This window comes from Gossypium arboreum, chromosome 1 (genome assembly GCF_025698485.1).
Source record: "Gossypium arboreum isolate Shixiya-1 chromosome 1, ASM2569848v2, whole genome shotgun sequence".
Classification (NCBI taxonomy): Eukaryota; Viridiplantae; Streptophyta; class Magnoliopsida; order Malvales; family Malvaceae; genus Gossypium; species Gossypium arboreum.
This window is the reverse complement of record NC_069070.1, coordinates 25,317,547-25,332,588: the sequence shown is the minus strand read 5'-3', so window position 1 is coordinate 25,332,588 and position 15,042 is coordinate 25,317,547. Positions and strand designations below refer to the sequence as shown.

At 35.6% G+C, this 15,042-nt stretch overlaps 1 non-coding gene across 1 annotated transcript; it reads right to left on the bottom strand.

Annotated features, from left to right (window-relative positions):
- Positions 1-12,749: 12,749 nt before the first annotated feature.
- LOC128282033 (small nucleolar RNA R71) lies at positions 12,750-12,856 on the bottom strand. The gene has a single exon (XR_008272332.1). It is a non-coding gene; the product is annotated as a small nucleolar RNA R71 (small nucleolar RNA).
- Positions 12,857-15,042: the final 2,186 nt, after the last annotated feature.

Genomic DNA, 15,042 nt, shown 5'->3' with positions numbered 1-15,042 from the left:
GGATCCGAAGAGAGAGCTTGGTACTTAAGCAGTCCGACGGACTCACCTCATCTTCTTCCTAGTTTCCTACCTGGTGCGCAGCTTCCATTCACTTTAACTTACTTTTAAAAGTGTCTTTTACAACACCAACTCAGCTTTTCCAAACTAAGTGTTTTGAACGCATCAATGTGGCGCATCAGATCCGGTCATAACATCCAGGCCGGGTTTGGGGTGTTACATGATATACTAATGTGTATTGCTATATGTGTATATGACCATGAGAATTGAGAGTGATGTATCCGGGCTAAGTCCCGAAGAGCATTCGTGCTAGTGATGTATCCGGGCTAAACCCCGAAGAGCATTCGTGCTAGTGATGTATCCGGGCTAGGTCTCGATGAGCATTCGTGCTAGTGATATATCCGGGCTAAACCCCGAAGAGCATTCGTGCTAGTGATGTATCCGGGCTAAGTCTCGATGAGCATTCGTGCTAGTGATATATCCGTGCTAAACCCCGAAGAGCATTCGTGCTGGTGTTATATCCGGGCTAGGTCCCGAAGAGCAATCATGCTGGTGACGTGTATTCGGGCCTTCGTGCCTAGTAGGCTTTGTGCCGGTAATTTAAGCAAAGTTTAAAGTGTATGTATATGATGTTTTATAGACTTGGTTAAGTCATTTCAATGGGTAATAACGAATGAATATGGGCATTACGTGTGCGAATGATTAGAGGCACTGTGTGTGCAAATTCCGTTAACCGAGCACTATGTGTGCGAGATCAGTAATTGAGGCACTGTGTGTGCGAGTTCTTCAACAGAGCACTAAGTGTGTGAAATGAGACTCATGTAAGACCTCGTCTGGGACGAAGGCATTGATTTGAGATGTTGTGTAAGACCATGTCTAGGACGTGGCACCGACTTGATATGTGATAACATGTAAGAACATAGTTGGACTATGGCTTTAAGTAAACGACTTACTCAGACAAGTACGACGCACCTTAAGTTGACTAATGTTGGGAAGTTAAATTGAAGTTAGATGTTGAATTTTAATTAGATACTGATATTCGGTATTTGAGTTTGAATTGGGGATTAATAGATATAAATTAATGATTGATTATTGTCTCGGCTGTAATTTTGTTATAAGTGGATACAAAAAAAAAAAAAAATTTTGGATATACGAGTTATGCGCTAGAATAAATCTTATGCCAGTGTAATATATTAAGCTTTATGCCTAATCGACTATATACGGGTAACGTTAACTATGATTGAATGTGCTAAATGAGCTAAATGTTCAGGTATGTGGAAGTTGATTTTTCTTTTGGATATGAGTTGAGTTGAATATTGAGATGTGATAAAGTATAAAAGATATTCATTGGGATGTTTAAGAACATGTATACTTTTGGCCATGTTACGGCTTATATATATATATGAACGAACATGTGGGTTATGAATATGTGAGTTGATGTTATGTATGTGTTTTAAGGTAAGAGGATGATTTTATGGGTCGATGTGGAATCGGTAATGAATTACAATTGCTATCGATGAATTAATGTTTATATGGACATAATGCAATAAGAGGACGTTATCCTAACCTAGTCGCTAGTAAGATTTTCAGGGACGAAAATCCCTGAAGAGGGGAGAGTTGTGACATCCCTAATTTGACCCTAGTCGGGAAGTGGTTTCGAGACCACAAAACCGAGTCACACAAATAATTGATTATTAAATTTCATGTCTATATTATGTTACAATTTGTGTGTGAATTTTTGATACTCTGATTTTGTCGATTGAATGCGAATTTGATCAAAAAGGGCTTATGTGAGAAACATTGAAAATGTGTTGGTTAATTTTTAAATGGCCAAATTGTTGCGAGGATTAAATATGGGGACTTGCATGTCAAAGTCCCCATTTTTCATGATGGTGGCGGCCATGTTATGGGTTAAACCATATTATATCTATTATATGTTAATAATTTATATTACAAAAGGAAATAATGAATAAATAATATGAAATGTGAACTTATATTAAAAGAAATGGGTGATAAAAACAAAGGAGGGTCTTTCTTTCCCACTTGCGAATTCACTTAGTAAAAAGAAGAAGAGAATTCATGAACAATCGGCACTTACAAATGCTTTAAGAAGGTATGTTTGATTTTTATTTTTTTGGGAAATTCATATACTTTTAAGTGGTTATCTAGTATTTTAATTAGCCTATGGTTTGAATTTTATAAATTGTTGGGATAGCTCATTTGGCCATGGTTGTCTTGGCGTGAGGACTTTGTGGTTGATGATTTATAATGCAAGTTGATTTGTGAGCTTAGAGATTTTAGTGATTTTAGCTTGAATTCTTATTTTGATAAAAAAAAGGGGGGGTGTGAAATCGGAAATTCATTCATGAATTCGGGAATTTTTTTTATAATTATATGAAAATGTGGATAAGGTGTTAGAAATTAGAGATGATTAGATTGTAATTGCTGATTATAAGTTGATTATAAGGTATTATTTTAGTTTGAAGTGAAAATGTTTTGTAAATTGGTTATGGACATTCGGTTAAGGGAGAGTATTTGTGTTAGAAATCAAGATTGGATAGTGAGTTAGACATGTGATCTTTGTGTTCGATTATTGAATGGAAATCTAAAGGGATGAGGTTGCATGTTGAGCTCGTATTCGAATAATACAAATGAATTGCTAATGTGAGATGTTATGTGTTAATATGTGAATTAAGTGATAATTGATAATCAACTAAGTAGCTACATTGCATTTAGATATATATTATAGTAGCTGATTTTGGATTTGATTCTTATTGTGAATTAGTAGTTGATATGGAGATTAGACCGAATGAAATTTAAAATGTTAAAGAAATTATTTCGCTAAGTGCTAACCTTGTTTTATATTAGCGAATGTGTATATGTATACCATGAAGTGGTTTAGCTTAAAGTAAATTAAGGTTCTTGGAAGGTGATTTGCCGTGGATGGTTTAAGAAATGAATCTAATTTTGTTATGTATGTGATGACATTGCCGAATGTAAATTGAGTTGTTAAATTGGTTGATTTAGTTCACGAGCTCAAGGAATCAATCTTGTATAGCGGGAAGGCGAATATAATTGAATAGCCGTTTTATAATTGTTCAACAGTATCCGAGGTAAGTTCTTAAGTGTTTGAACTTTACTTTAGTGTGCTTAAAGATTATATAAACTTAGTAGCGAGAAGGATGAATTTATATAGTTTAAGTGCCGAACTAGTCTTGACAGATTTGAGTTACTGCAGTATTGTAACTTTGAAAATACACCAAAAAATGTAGAAGGCGAGTTAGAAGTTGAATAAAATATGAAAATGAAGCTTATTGAGTCTAGTGTCTTATAAAAGAAACTGTGTAAGCAAAGGAATTTCCTATAAAGGTATATTTAAAGTTTTGTGAGACAGTGTCGGAATGACTCCGAAATCCCCTGTTCTGTTTTAAGAAAATCACTATAATTTGTACAAAAATGGTTACAAGAAAAAATTTATATGCTTAGACTGCTTAATGAGTCTAGTTTCAAATGAAATCAAATAGAACATACTTCGAATTCTGTACAATGAGAATTTTGACTCGTAGTGAAGACTGGTCAGGTTAGTCAAACAGTGAAAGAGGGGAAATTTTAAGAAAAATCTGGTATTGATTGGCCAAACCTAAAATTCTAAAAAATTTATGGCTGGAATATATACGAGTCTATATTCAGGGAAAATTAACGGCAAGTGATTTGGAGCCTTGTAGCTCCGGTTATAAATAATTTAGTGACCATTTCTCAGGAAAACAGCTCGTAGCGAATATGTGATTTTGTTGTAAACATGGATAAAACTTGTTTTAGCTGCTCATAAGCTATTGATTAAACCCATACTTGAATTCTAATTCGTGATATTGTAAAATGATATATGAGTGTTGGATGGACCTTTGATATTAAAATTTGTGAGATTGTAAGTTTATGAGTATTCGAATATGAAATGATAGTATGGCGTGAAATTGAATTATTCATTGGAAAATGATTGATGTAGATTCGGCCAAGACCAAGTCTGTACATGATAGTATATGTGGTATGTGAAGTATATTTGAATAATTGTGATGTGAATACATGAAAATTTATATTTTGATTTAAGATTCTACGCGATGAATGTGAATGTGTATAAATATGAGATAAGGCCTAATGGTAGATGTGATGAATGTGAAAGTGTATATATATGTAATAAGGCCTAATGGCCGATGTGATGAATGTGAAAGCGTATATGTGTGATAAGGCCTAATGGCCAATGTGATGAATGTGAAAGTGTATATATGTGATAGGGCGAGTGGCCAACGTGATGAATGTGAAAGTGTATAAATGTGATAAGTCCCGAAGGGCATTTGTGTCGATTATATCCGAGTTAAAACCCCGCAGCTTTATGCGAGAATATTATCATCGATTAATGACCAGAGGCTTCGTGCTCGTACTATATCCGAGCTCTAATGACCCGATGACTACGTGTGGAGATTTTGTCCGGTAAGCCCGAACTAAAGGTTTTGCTGAAGATTCAAGTAAAGCGTAAGATTATGCGACTCCACGGTGACAATTAGTAATAAATCGTTCAATGCGTTAAGTTGGTCGGTATGTATTTGAGATTATATTTAAGTTTGATTTAGACTAAATCACAAGGTCGTTATGTGATGCACATGTGAGTAAAGCAATAAGACTGTTCTATGATTATTGTGCATTTGGTCAATGTGGGAAGTCGTAAAATATGTAATGTACCTATGATCATAAGAGGTCACCATCAAGCGAGAATTTATCGCCTATTACATATGATGAGACGTGCATATTAGGAAAAGGGTATGGTATGCCCGAAGGAAGAGTGAAATAAAAATACGAACAACTATGTTATAATTTGGTTGTTATCTGTTGACATTGCTTAAAACTTACTAAGCATTGTAATGCTTACTCCATTTACTTTGTTTCCTCTGTTTTATAGATCTCATTTGGAAGCTACAGGCTCGGGGATCGTCAGCAACTAGTCACACTATCACTATCCACTGTTTGGTACTGCTACGTTTTGGAATATCTTATGGCATGTATAGAATAGACTAGTAGTGAGAGGATATTTTGGTTAATGTATAGGACTACCCTTTTGTTGTAGGTCATGTACCTTTCGGTTTTGTGTAAGTTTGGATAGCCATGCGAAAATGGCTTAAGTATACTTTGGGCATGGTATTATAATCATTGTATGTTGTTCATTAAGAAGTATGGAAATGTTTGGAAACGATTAGCCATTGGGATGGTTAATCATGATCATATTTTGTGCTATTTATGTTTAAGGGCTAGTTGAATCATGGAAACTATGAAATAGGTAAAGCGTACCTTAAAGACAGATGCTGACAGCTACAGTGACGTGGATGTGAAAAATCACTAAAAATAGTAGGAATGGAATTAAATAGTGAATAAATTATGTAAACGAACCTTGACGAGTCTATTTTCATAGGAGAGTAACAAAATGATCGTATGAACAGTATGTTAAGAGATATTTAAGTTTTTGTGAGACAGGGCCAGAACGGTTACTGGATTCCCTGTTCCGAATTTGTAAATTCATTATAAATTAACCAGAGATAATTAGAAGTCATGCCATATATGTACAGAATCCTTTTTGAGTCTAGCTTCCTTAGAAGCAAGCGGTATAAGAATTGAAGCCCTGTACAAGGAGTTATCTAAGTCGCATTGCAGGAAGGTTAGTGTAGTCGAACCCTGTAACAGGGGAGACTTTAACTAATAAACTGTACTAATTCGCCGGACTGAAAATTCTAGAAAAAAATTTGTAGATGCATATATGAGTCTAGTTTCAGGGAAAAATCACGAAACTGATTTTCGAGTTGTGGAACTCAAGATATGATTTTTAAGGTGACAGTGACGCAGTTAGCCAACTGCCTGGAAATTTTTAAAAAGTGGACTGTGTAAGTAAATGGATTAAGCCCGTTAACCCCTCGTGTCCAACTCCGGTGACGGTCTCGGGTACGGGGTGTTACAATTTTATTGGTATCAGAGCTACGGTTTAGTCGATTCTAAGACTAACGTAGCACGCGTGAGTCTATTTATACATGCCATAAAGTGATAAAATGATAGTGTGATGATTTTGACTATTAAAATGTGTTTGTTGTATTGTAATTAATTTTGATCCCGACCGAGCTGTAGCAAGCTTCCAACTATGAGAATTTGTGATATAACTTCACTTGGATATGCTTAAATTATTAAGTTAATCAGGTACGTGTCATGTACTCGTGTTTGAATTTTGATTTGGATTAAATTATAAGGGTATAAGTGATGCAATTTTGAAAGAGTGTTATGACTATAAATGTGATTTTTGTATGTGGCTATGGAACTGGAAGTTGAATGGTCGATAAGCATGTTGTGTTTGTATTCAAGTGATGTAAATGATATACTAATGTGTATTGCTATATGTGTATATGACCATGAGAATTGAGAGTGATGTATCCGGGCTAAGTCCCGAAGAGCATTCGTGCTAGTGATGTATCCGGGCTAAACCCCGAAGAGCATTCGTGCTAGTGATGTATCCGGGCTAAGTCTCGATGAGCATTCGTGCTAGTGATATATCCGGCTAAACCTCGAAGAGCATTCGTGCTAGTGATGTATCCGGGCTAAGTCTCGATGAGCATTCGTGCTAGTGATATATCCGTGCTAAACCCCGAAGAGCATTCGTGCTGGTGTTATATCCGGGCTAGGTCCCGAAGAGCAATCATACTGGTGACATGTATTCGGGCCTTCGTGCCTAGTAGGCTTCGTGCTGGTAATTTGAGCAAAGTTTAAAGTGTATGTATATGATGTTTTATAGACTTGGTTAAGTCATTTCAATGGGTAATAACGAATGAATATGGGCATTACGTGTGCGAATGATTAGAGGCACTGTGTGTGCAAATTCCGTTAACCGAGCACTATGTGTGCGAGATCGAATTGAGGCCTTGTGTGTGCGTAGTTCTTCAACAGAGCACTAAGTGTGTGAAATGAGACTCATGTAAGACCTCGTCTGGGACGAAGGCATTGATTTGAGATGTTGTGTAAGACCATGTCTAGGACGTGGCACCGACTTGATATGTGATAACATGTAAGAACATAGTTGGACTATGGCTTTAAGTAAACGACTTACTCAGACAAGTACGACGCACCTTAAGTTGACTAATGTTGGGAAGTTAAATTGAAGTTAGATGTTGAATTTTAATTAGATACTGATATTCGGTATTTGAGTTTGAATTGGGGATTAATAGATATAAATTAATGATTGATTATTGTCTCGGCTGTAATTTTGTTATAAGTGGATACAAAAAAAAAATTTTGGATATACGAGTTATGCGCTAGAATAAATCTTATGCCAGTGTAATATATTAAGCTTTATGCCTAATCGACTATATACGGGTAACGTTAACTATGATTGAATGTGCTAAATGAGCTAAATGTTCAGGTATGTGGAAGTTGATTTTTCTTTTGGATATGAGTTGAGTTGAATATTGAGATGTGATAAAGTATAAAAGATAATCATTGGGATGTTTAAGAACATGTATACTTTTGGCCATGTTACGGCTTATATATATATGAACGAACGTGTGGGTTATGAATATGTGAGTTGATGTTATGTATGTGTTTTAAGGTAAGAGGATGATTTTATGGGTCGATGTGGAATCGGTAATGAATTACAATTGCTATCGATGAATTAATGTTTATATGGACATAATGCAATAAGAGGACGTTATCCTAACCTAGTCGCTAGTAAGATTTTCAGGGACGAAAATCCCTGAAGAGGGGAGAGTTGTGACATCCCTAATTTGACCCTAGTCGGGAAGTGGTTTCGAGACCACAAAACCGAGTCACACAAATAATTGATTATTAAATTTCATGTCTATATTATGTTACAATTTGTGTGTGAATTTTGATACTCGATTTTGTCGATTGAATGCGAATTTGATCAAAAGGGCTTATGTGAGAAACATTGAAAATGTGTTGGTTAATTTTAAATGGCCAAATTGTTGCGGGATTAAATATGGGGACTTGCATGTCAAAGTCCCCATTTTTCATGATGGTGGCCGGCCATGTTATGGGTTAAACCATATTATATCTATTATATGTTAATAATTTATATTACAAAAAGGAAATAATGAATAAATAATATGAAATGTGAACTTATATTAAAAGAAATGGGTGATAAAAACAAAGGGAGGGGTCTTTCTTTCCCACTTGCCGAATTCACTTAGTAAAAAGAAGAAGAGAATTCATGAACAATCGGCACTTACAAATGCTTTAAGAAGGTATGTTTGATTTTATTTTTTGGGAAATTCATATACTTTTAAGTGGTTATCTAGTATTTTAATTAGCCTATGGTTTGAATTTTATAAATTGTTGGGATAGCTCATTTGGCCATGGTTGTCTTGGCGTGAGGACTTTGTGGTTGATGATTTATAATGCAAGTTGATTTGTGAGCTTAGAGATTTTAGTGATTTTAGCTTGAATTCTTATTTTGATAAAAAAAAGGGGGGGTGTGAAATCGGAAATTCTTTAATGAATTCGGGAAATTTTTTTATAATTATATGAAAATGTGGTTAAGGTGTTAGAAATTAGAGATGATTAGATTGTAATTGCCGATTATAAGTTGATTATAAGGTATTATTTTAGTTTGAAGTGAAAATGTTTTGTAAATTGGTTATGGACATTCGGTTAAGGGAGAGTATTTGTGTTAGAAATCAAGATTGGATAGTGAGTTAGACATGTGCTCTTTGTGTTCGATTATTGAATGGAAAACTAAAGGGATGAGGTTGCATGTTGAGCTCGTATTCGAATAATACAAATGAATTGCTAATGTGAGATGTTATGTGTTAATATGTGAATTAAGTGATAATTGATAATCAACTAAGTAGCTACATTGCATTTAGATATATATTATAGTAGCTGATTTTGGATTGATTCTTATTGTGAATTAGTAGTTGATATGGAGATTAGACCGAATGAAATTTAAAATGTTAAAGAAATTATTTCGGCTAAGTGCTAACCTTATTTTATATTAGCCGAATGTGTATATGTATACCATGAAGTGGTTTAGCTTAAAGTAAATTAAGGTTCTAGGAAGGTGATTTGCCGTGGATGGTTTAAGAAATGAATCTAATTTTGTTATGTATGTGATGACATTGTCGAATGTAAATTGAGTTGTTAAATTGGTTGATTTAGTTCACGAGCTCAAGGAATCAATCTTGTATAGCGGGAAGGCGAATATAATTGAATAGCCGTTTTGTAATTGTTCAACAGTATCCGAGGTAAGTTCTTAAGTGTTTGAACTTTACTTTAGTATGCTTAAAGATTATATAAACTTAGTAGCGAGAAGGATGAATTTATATAGTTTAAGTGCCGAACTAGTCTTGACAGATTTGAGTTACTGCAGTATTGTAACTTTGAAAATACACCAAAAATTGTAGAAGGCGAGTTAGAAGTTGAATAAAATATAAAAATGAAGCTTATTGAGTCTAGTGTCTTATAAAAGAAACTGTGTAAGCAAAGGAATTTCCTATAAAGGTATATTTAAAGTTTTGTGAGACAGTGTCGGAATGACTCCGAAATCCCCTGTTCTGTTTTAAGAAAATCACTATAATTTGTACAAAAATGGTTACAAGAAAAAAATTATATGCTTAGACTCCTTAATGAGTCTAGTTTCAAATGAAATCAAATAGAACATACTTCGAATTCTGTACAATGAGAATTTTGATTCGTAGTGAAGACTGGTCAGGTTAGTATAACAGTGAAACAGGGGAAATTTTAAGAAAAATCTGGTATTGATTGGCCAAACCTAAAATTCTAAAAAATTTATGGCTGGAATATATACGAGTATATATTCAGGGAAAATTAACGGCAAGTGATTTGGAGCCTTGTAGCTCCAGTTATAAATAATTTAGTGACCATTTCTCAGGAAAACAGCTCGTAGCGAATATGTGATTTTGTTGTAAACATGGATAAAACTTGTTTTAGTGCTCATAAGCTATTGATTAAACCCATACTTGAATTCTAATTCGTGATATTGTAAAATGATATATGAGTGTTGGATGGACCTTTGATATTAAAATTTGTGAGATTGTAAGTTTATGAGTATTCGAATATGAAATGATAGTATGGCGTGAAATTGAATTATTCATTGGAAAATGATTGATGTAGATTCGGCCAAGACCAAGTCTGTACATGATAGTATATGTGGTATTTGAAGTATATTTGAATAATTGTGATGTGAATACATGAAAATTTATATTTTGATTTAAGATTCTACGCGATGAATGTGAATGTGTATAAATATGAGATAAGGCCTAATGGCCGATGTGATGAATGTGAAAGTGTATATATATGTAATAAGGCCTAATGGCCGATGTGATGAATGTGAAAGCGTATATGTGTGATAAGGCCTAATGGCCAATGTGATGAATGTGAAAGTGTATATATGTGATAGGGCCGAGTGGCCAACGTGATGGATGTGAAAGTGTATAAATGTGATAAGTCCCGAAGGGCATTTGTGTCAGTACTATATCCAGGTTAAAACCCTGCAGGCTTTATGCGAGAATATTATCACTGATTAATGACCGTAGGCTTCGTGCTCGTACTATATCCGAGCTCTAATGACCCGATGACTACGTCTGGAGATTTTGTCCGTGTAAGCCCCGAACTAAAGGTTTTGCTGAAGATTCAAGTAAAGAGTAAGATTATGCGACTCCACAGTGACAATTAGTAATAAATACGTTCAATGCGTTAAGTTGGTTAGGTATGTATTTGAGATTATATTTAAGTTTGATTTAGACTAAATCACAAGGTCGTTATGTGATGCACATGTGAGTAAAGCAATAAGACTGTTCTATGATTATTGTGCATTTGGTCAATGTGGGAAGTCAGGTAAAAATATGTAATGTACCTATGATCATAAGAGGTCACCATCAAGCGAGAATTTATCTGCCTATTACATATGATGAGACGTGCATATTCGGAAAAGGGTATGGTATGCCCGAAGGAAGAGTGAAATAAAAATACGAACAACTATGTTATAATTTGGTTGTTATCTGTTGACATTGCTTAAAACTTACTAAGCATTGTAATGCTTACTCCGTTTACTTTGTTTCCTCTGTTTTATAGATCTCATTTGGAAGCTACAGGCTCGGGGATCGTCAGCAACTAGTCACACTATCACTATCCACTGTTTGGTACTGCTACGTTTTGGAATATCTTATGGCATGTATAGAATAGACTAGATAGTTTGACGAGTCTATTTTCATAGGAGAGTAACAAAATGATCGTATGAACAGTATGTTAAGAGATATTTAAGTTTTTGTGAGACAGGGCCAGAACGGTTTCTGGATTCCCTGTTCCGACTTTATAAATTCATTATAAATTAACCAGAGATAATTAGAAGTCATGCCATATATGTACAGAATCATTTTTGAGTCTAGTTTCCTTATAAGCAAGCGGCATAAGCATTGAAGCCCTGTACAAGGAGTTATCTAAGTCGCATTGCAGGAAGGTCAGTGTAGTCGAACCCTGTAACAGGGGAGACTTTAACTAATAAAATGTACTAATTGGCCAGACCGAAAATTCTAGAAAAAAATTTGTAGATGCATATATGAGTCTAGTTTCAGGGAAAAATCACAAAACTGATTTTCGAGTTGTGGAACTTAAGATATGATTTTTAAGGTGACAGTGACGCAGTTAGCCAACTGCCTGGAAATTTTTAAAAAGTGGACTGTGTAAGTAAATGGATTAAGCCCGTTAACCCCTCGTGTCCAACTTCGGCGACGGTCTCGGGTACGGGGTGTTACAAGTATGTTACCTTGATTAAATCTTATTTGAAATCGTGCATTAGAACTCCTTTGTTTTAGTTTTAATTATTTACTTAGTTTTTTAAATAGTTTTTGATTATCTTTTAAAACCAAATTATTTTTACCTCACCAAAGTGTTTTACAATTAATTTCATAATTAATTCCTTTTACAGTCCCTATGGGTACAATAACTCGTCATTTACTTGTCACTTTATTACTTGTTGCAATTGTGTACACTTGCACATTTTTTCGTTGTTCTAAGTTTTTGGCGCCGTTGCCAGGGACTGTTTTAAAAAAAAGTCATTATTTGTGAATTTGTTAGTTTTACATTTTGGTTTATTTTTCTGTTTAATTTTTAACTTAATTAATTTTTCTTTGATAATTTCAGGTGTTTATGAGTATTGACCAGATTATTGACTTACTTCTTGCAGACCTTGAGATAGAACGAACCTTTCGATAGTGAAGAAGACAAGCGAACCAGAAAAGGACTGAAGGAATGAATTTCGAGAATATGAATAAAAGAAATGGAGCAAACCTTGCTCAAAATCCTATCCTTATTACTGACGATAGGGATAGAGCCTTAAGACAATATGTTGTGCCAGTATTTAACGATCTTGATCTTGGTATTAGGAGACCCAAAATCGAGGCGCAACAATTCGAGCTGAAGCCAGTAATGTTCCAGATGCTTCAGACTGTGGGCCAATTCAATGGAATGCCTACTGAAGATCCTCATCTTCACTTACAATTATTCATGGAGGTGAGCGATTCTTTCAAATTAGCTGGAGTTCCGAAGATGCATTACGATTGAAGCTGTTCTCGTACTCACTAAGGGACAGAGCTTGAGCCTGGTTGAATTCATTGCCACCAAACTCAATTTCTACATGGCAAGAGTTAGCCAAAATATTCCTCATGAAGTATTTCCCACCAAGCAAGAACGCTAAGTTGAGGAACGAGATCACTGCCTTCCAACAAATGGATGATGAGTCCTTGTATGAGGTATGAGAACAATACAAAGAACTATTACAGAAATGCCCTCACCATGGAATCCCACATTGCATCTAAATTGAGACATTTTATAATGGTCTCAATGCTCACACGAGGATGGTAGTTGACGCTTCTGCTAATGGTGCCCTCCTTTCTAAGTCTTATAATGAGACTTACAAAATCATTAAGAGGATCGCCAGTAACAATTATCAATGGTCAACCAATCGAGCCACGTTAGGAAGATGAGTCACTGGAATACATGAAGTGGACGCTCTCACTTCACTTGCATCTCAGGTATCTTCAATCTCTTCAATGCTTAAGAACCTTACCACTAATGGGTCTAACAGTTTTGTAGCCCAACCATCTCACCAATTTGAGAGTATATCTTGTGTTTATTATGGGGAAGAACATTTGTTCAAAGAATATCCATCGAACCCCAAATCCGTATATTACATGGGTAACCAGAACCAAAATCGTTGAAGGCAAGAACTGCAATCCAACTTCTATAACCCAACGTGGCGAAACCACCCAAATTTTTCCTAGAGTAACCAAGGGGTTGGAACTAGTAACAACTACGCTCAACCTGGACAGACTCAGTGGCTTAGTTTTTCCCAACAAGCTCAGACACCAGCTCAGTCTGAATCATCCAATAGTTTAGAGAATTTATTAAAGGCATACATGGCGAAAAATGATGCCACTCTAAGGAATTTGGAGAATCAAGTGGGCCAGCTTGCTACTGAACTCAGGAACCGACCACAAGGTGCTTTACCTAGTGATACGGAGAATCCAAGAAAATTGGGAAAGGAACATTGTAAAGCATTAACATTGAGGAGTGGAAAGACAGTAGAGCCCAACATATCAAAGCTGAAAAAGAGCTAGCTGATGCTTAAGACTCAGAGGAAGTTCAACTGAGTGTTGAAATTCTAGTTTCACAAGAACCAGAATTTGCAAAACCTAACAAGACAATTCTAGAACCAGCTAATTCTAATCAACTAACAACTCCGTTAGATGCAGAATTGCCACAGAAAACGAATAAACCAGTTTCAGTAAAGAAACCTCCACCACCTTACCCTCAAAGACTTCAAAAGTAGAAACAGGAAATTCAATTCAAGAAATTCTTAGACATACTCAAGCAACTTCACATCAACATCCCGTCGGTTGAAGCACTTGAACAAATGCCGAACTATGTCAAATTCATGAAGGATGTCTTGTCCAAAAAACGAAGACTTGGAGAATTTGAGATAGTAGTTCTGACGAAAAAATGCAGCACATATCTTCAAGACAAACTACCTCCAAAGCTGAAGGATCCTGGATGTTTTACCATACCTTGCAACATTGGAGCAACATATTGTTGTAAGGCACTATGTGACTTGGGTGCAAGTATAAACTTGATGCCTATGTCAATATTTAGAAAGTTGAGGATAGGTGAAGTTAGACCTACTACGGTTACACTTCAACTAGCAGATCTAGCTTAGCACATCCAGAAGGAAAAATAGAGGATGTATTGGTACGTGTAGATAAATTTATCTTCCCTATCGATTTTGTTATCCTAGACTTTGAAACAGACAAAGAAGTGCCAATTATCCTAGGAAGACCGTTCTTAGCACCGGAAGGACCCTTATTGAGGTGCAGAAGGGCGAACTTACAATGCATGTTCAGGATGATCAGGTAACATTTAATGTTTTTATGTCTATGCGATTTCCTGACACAATTGATGACTGTTCTGCAGTATCCGATTTAGAGGATTTAATAGTGGAAAAGGAGCTCAACTATGTTGAGGATCTGTTGGAAAAAATTTTGACATCAGATCCTCCAAATGATGAAGAGGGGGATGAATACTTAGCTTTGTTAGAAGCTAATCAAAGGGGATTTAATCTGCAATCCCATTTTGAATATTTGGAGTTAGAGAAGAGGAAGTATGCCCAACCAAAAGCGTCAATCGAGGAACCACCCAAATTAGAACTCAAGGTATTACCTTCACATTTAAAATACGTTTATTTAGGTAACAATTCTACTCTGCCTGTGATTGTATCAACAGAATTAACTACTGAGCAAGAAGAGAAACTCATCTCGATGTTGAAACGATTCAAGTAGACTATCAGATGGACCATAGTCGATATCCACAGTATTAGTCCATCTGTATGCATGCACATGATTATCCTGGAAGATGGCGAAAAAGGGATGATTGATGGAAAACAAAGACTGAACCCCATCATGAAGGACGTGGTGAAAAATGAGATTATCAAGT